Source organism: Palaemon carinicauda, chromosome 4 (genome assembly GCF_036898095.1).
Source record: "Palaemon carinicauda isolate YSFRI2023 chromosome 4, ASM3689809v2, whole genome shotgun sequence".
Taxonomy (NCBI): Eukaryota; Metazoa; Arthropoda; class Malacostraca; order Decapoda; family Palaemonidae; genus Palaemon; species Palaemon carinicauda.
Genome location: NC_090728.1, coordinates 125,922,320 through 125,927,743, shown reverse-complemented (window position 1 = coordinate 125,927,743; position 5,424 = coordinate 125,922,320).

Below are 5,424 nucleotides of genomic sequence, written 5' to 3'. Positions count from 1 at the left end.
TTAATCGTCCCAATTAAGACCACTGTTCCTCGCAGAGTTAAACAGTAGGGTTAACACCGCGACCCACTGCTACCACAGATCTCTTTTAGTTCCTCTACTTTCTTCGCATAGTGGCGAAAGAACACTCTGGAAGACTTCCAGCCAGTGTATGAACGGAGATGTTCAAAATCCATACAATTAAAGAAATTTAAGAATGAGGAAACTTTCCTCGGATCGTGACCTGCGGGTGTATTGTCAGGATCCGCTCTGCGAATAAAATATGTGATTTTCGCTCTGAGTTGATTCAGAGATAAATTTGAGCCTGATGTTTGTCCCCTGAATAGTTGACCACCCTTGAAGTCTGAAGTTCTATGAAGATAGACCTTTAGGCATTCTACTGGACATAGAGATGCATCTTCTTTCAGAGGGCAGATTCTCCAGGGACCCTACCTGTTCGTGGGTAACTCATTCTTGGCGAGAAACATAGGATCCGGAAACAGGTTCAGTTCTTCCCCATCCAGGAACTGAACACGACCTGCCTCTCTCGAGAGGCTACAATCTCACTAACCCTGGCCCCGGACGCGAGTGCAAAATAGGAAAATAACTTTTTGTGTCAAATCCTTTAACGCACACTCTTCGTTGCTCAACAGAGAAGCGAAATGAAGAACTTGTCTAAAGACCATGAAATGGGCTTTGAAGGTGCTGAAGGTCTGAGCCTAGCACAGGCTTTCGGGACTTTATTAAAGATCTCGTTACCTAGGTCGACCTGGAAGGCATATAGAATGGGTCTTGTCAAAGCAGACTTATACGCTGAAATCGTGTTTGCTGCCAACCCTTGACCATGGAGGTGGGGAAAAAAGATAAGCAGAAGTCTGTCAAGATCTCCTGCGGAATCTTCGCCTTGACAAAAGGCCACCCATTTTCTCCAAGATGACTCATATTGCCTTCTAGTAGATTTGCACTTATATTCCTCAAGGAAGTCTATACTGGCTTTCGAAATCCCGAAACGCTTTCTCACTGCTAGGGAGAGAAAATCATGAACTGCAGGGTCCGGGTTTTCTGTAATGAAGCGCAGACAGTTGACTTCTGGACTCGCCGGGTCAGAACTGGATCTGGTAGTAGTACAAACTTCAGCTAAGGTTCCAATGCCCGGAGGAACCACACGCTGTTCGGCCACTTGTGGGCCACTATTGCCGCTACCTTTTGAAGGATCGCAGTTTGTTGAGGACCCTCAACAGAAGGTTGTGAGGAGGGAACAGATAAATCTTGGACCATCTGTTCCAGTCGAGGGACATCGCGTCCACTGCTTCCGCTAAGGGGTCCTCATACGGGGCACGTGCAGGGGCAACTTCTTGTTGTCTTTCGTCGCAAAGAGGTCTATCTGCAGTTCTGGGACTGATTCAGAATGAAGGAGAATGATCCTGCGTCTAAGGACCATTCCGACTCTATCGGTGTGAACCTGGATAGAGCGTCCGCTGTCACGTTGCGGACTCCTTGAAGGTGAACTGCCGACAGGTACCACTTCTTCTTTTCCGCCAATCGGAAGACGGCCAACATCACCTGGTTGAGAGGTGGTGACCTCGATCCTTGTCGATTCAAGTATCTCACAACTACCTCGCTGTCTATCACCACTTTATGTGGAACGAATGACGCGGGGAGACTTTCTTTAAGGTAAGGAGCACTGCCCTAGTTTCTAGAAAGTTTTATGAGAAAGGTCTTGAATAGCCTGGACCAAGTCCCCTGGACTTTTTTCCGATGAGAGTGACCTCCCCATCCCTCCTTCGAGGCATCTGAGTGAATCGTCACCGACGGGGGAGGTGGCTGAAGAAGAACCTGACTTCTTTAGATGTCTGGCTTGGGACCAAGGCCTGAGAAGAGTACTTAGCCGAAGCGGCTTGTCTTTTCAGATCTCTTCACGCGTTTGATGCATAACTTCTCCAAACTCCGATTGCATCCTTTAGCTGTGCTCTTAGCACTGGGTCTGTCACCGAAGCAAACTGGAGAGAGCGCAGTACTCTCTCCTGCTCGTGTCTTGATATCCTTTCGGAATCTTGAAGTCTCTTGACAGAACCCGCTATCTCCTTCCTTTTCTTCGCCGGGGTGGAGAAACGGTGTGACAAAAGGTCCCAGTGGATCTTAGCCACTGGAACTTTTGAGATGGAGAAAGTCGAGACTTTTTCTGTTGATCTTGAAGCCTAGGTACTCTAGGAACTGGATCACTTGACTAGAAGCTTGCAAGCATTCTGTCTCGTATGCTGCCCACACCAACCAGTCGTCCAGGTAGGCTACTACCTGAATTCCCTTTAGGCGAAATTGTTTGAGAGCTACGCTCACAAGCTTCGTAAAAATCCTTGGGGCTATGTTTAGCCCAAATGGCATGGCTCCGAAGGCGTATAGTCTTCGTTGTAGCCTGAACCCTAGGTAGGGGGAGAGTCGATGGCTAATTGGAATGTGCCAGTAGGCGTCTGACAAGTCTATAGAGACGGAATATGCCCTCTTGGGCAGTAAGGTCCTTATGTGTTGCAGTGTTAGCATTTTGAATTTGCAATTCACTATGAACTTGTTAAGTGGCGACAAGTCCAGAATGACTCTGAGCTTTTCCGAGTCTTTCTTGGGAACACAAAACAGCCTCCCTTAGAAATTGATGGGCTTCACCCTTTTTCTCCAACAGTTCTTGAACGTACTCCTCCATAACGGGGGTGGAGTGTTGGAAAAACCGAAGGTAACGGGGGTGGAGTGCTGTACCAGCTCCCGCCCAGTCCATTCTTGAGTAGGCTGTGGGCCCAGGGATCGAAGGTCCACCGATCCCGAAATTTCAGAAGTCTTCCTCCTACCGGTATCACCTCACTTGGACTGCCGTCCTGAGTTCTTGCCTTCCTGACCACGACCACCCCTGAATCCCCTTCCCCTTGAGGGGCGTCTAGACGAGCCTCTGGCTGCTCCTCTAGGCTTTGCTCGAAAGGAAGTAGACTTCCCTTCGAACGCTGGGGTGAATGCCGTGGACTGTGTCGACACGGCCTGGGGTACCCACTGAAAGTTGGTCGGGGTTTGTGCCACGATCTGGGGCACTGGGGGCAATGGCAATTGCAGTTGCTGTTGCTGTCTAAGAGGCTTGGCTGGCCGAGACGGTAGCCTAGTCCTCATAGTCTTCCTCTTTGGTTGAGGACCCTCATCCGGGGAAGACTTTCTTTTGATAGCCAGGCCCCACTTCTGGAGAAGGTTCTATTCTCCAAGGCGGCTTTATCAACAACTTCTTTGACCAAGTCGGTAGGGAAAAAGGTCTTTTCCCCAAATGTTGGAGGAGATTAATTTCTTTAGCTCGTGCCTCACCGTAGCCGAGGTGAACACGAACCCCCCTACAAGCTCTCCTTGCCTTGACGAAGCCATAAAGGTCCTTCGTCACTGTGGCCAGATGAGGCTTGGCCACTACCATGAACATTTCATGGACCTTGGGGTCACTTGCCATCGTCTCGAGAGTAGTCTGAAGAGACATTGAGGCAGTCAGTCTATCTTTTGTATCGAACTCACTTCGCAAAAGAAATTCAGACAGCTTAGGGAGGTCCTTGCCGAACTGACGTCCGGCAATATCAGCCTCCAACTTCCCCACTGAGAACGTAAGATGGACGTCCTTCCAGTCTTTGTGGTCCATAGGCAGGGCCAGCGACAAGGGTTTACACTCCTCTAGGAGGGGCAAGACTTGCCGGCCTCGATTGCTTTTAGTACAGCCAGAAACCCTTTCTGTAAAAGGGGGAAGGCTCTAGTAGGCGAGGACACAAAGGAAGGGAGCTTCCTATTCAATGCAGCTACCTTTGAGTTAGAGAAGCCCCTCTCTTTCATCGAGGATGAAAGTAGAGCTTGAGCTTTAGCATGGTCCATCACTATGACCTCCTTCGGCTCTGTCTCCTCCTTTGAAGCTGGTTCCTTCCTCAGCCGGACATAACAGTCCGGATATGATGCCTTGCTGGGCCAGAAATTCCACCCTCCAGGGGAACTGAGCCCAGCTTATCCGAGATGACGATCTTTCCAGTCGTCATCGGCATGTGCTCAGCATACCTCCATGCATGGTTAGCATCTGAGCACAAGGGAAGGTCTTTCACATTGAGCTTTTTCTGGGGCCCATGTGATTCTGCAAGGCACTGCATTCGCAGTTCCATTGCAGCCGCCTTCTCCTGATTCTCCTTCTGCATTTGTTGGATCATTCCAACAATAGAAGAGAGGGCCTGTCCCAGCTCTACTGGGAGACCGGCCGATGTAGAGGGGCTTGAACTTCATCCTGGGCTTCTGCCAGGAGGTCTTCCTCCTGACACCCGTCCACATCAGACATCCTGTCATTTAGCTGGATGTCTTGCATCGCGACCGCGACTTCAGCATCCACCTGGATCTGAACTTAGGGGATCTCCTCTTGAGGCTGGGGAATCACTGCATCAGCTGATGCCTTAGGGAAAGGATACGCCCTCATCTTCTCACTTGGAAGATAAGGGCCAGAAGTGTTCTTTTGGAAGCCCTTACCCAGGTACGAAGCTTCTTCCTAGCTATTTAAATGTCTCATTAATCAGGTTAGTGCACACAGTACATACCTGAGGGTCCCAATACCGGAGATCATCCTTGGAGACAGCGTATGCTGCGTGTCTCCTACAAAACTCATATCCGCAGAGGTTCTTGCTGCTGACATTGCAGAAAGCACTTCCCCACTTCGGAGTGTCCTTCTGTAAAGAGAAGAAATTTCCATGAGTATCAAGTGAACTATGTATCACTGGATATGCATAGTATAGCATAACAATTCAGAAAGGAAAGACACACACTTGTGTTTCCCTCACAACCCATTGTTGCAGCCTTCCAGATAATAAAATCAAAAATGGTTTATCTCTTCTAGAGTAACCAATGCTAGGTTTCCAGAGGAAACAGGTGGAGCTCACACCTAAGCAATGATTTTAAAATCCTGGATAATAGACAGGGAAGAACTCAGCTTCCTATCTGAGGGCAACAGCAAAGGGATGTGCAAGAAAACACAATAGTGTTAGAAGATACAGTGCTGTACCAAACCTTTACTATAGTTTTCTTCTTACTGTATATGCTATACAAAAGAATACTAGTACAGTATAGGGGGATGTGTGCCGGCCTGCCTTTGCCGGCCGGCACACACCACAACTAGCTTTAAAGTATACTACTTAACAGCTATAGGGCGGCAGCACTCTGGTTCAAATGCCTGTGCCGGTCGGCAGCAACTGCCGGCCGGTAACAGCCAGTGTTGGCCGGCAATGGCTGCAGGCCAGCAACTACACAAAGTAGTACCCAGCTGCCGGCCACACTCTTGGTGACCGGCAGACAAGGACTGACATAAGCCGGCCGGCAAAGGTACAAGACCGATGCCAGCCGGCAGCAAAAGAACCAGAGGACTACACCTGCCCGGCTGCCGGCCTTATAGGCCGGCAGCCGGCCTCATAG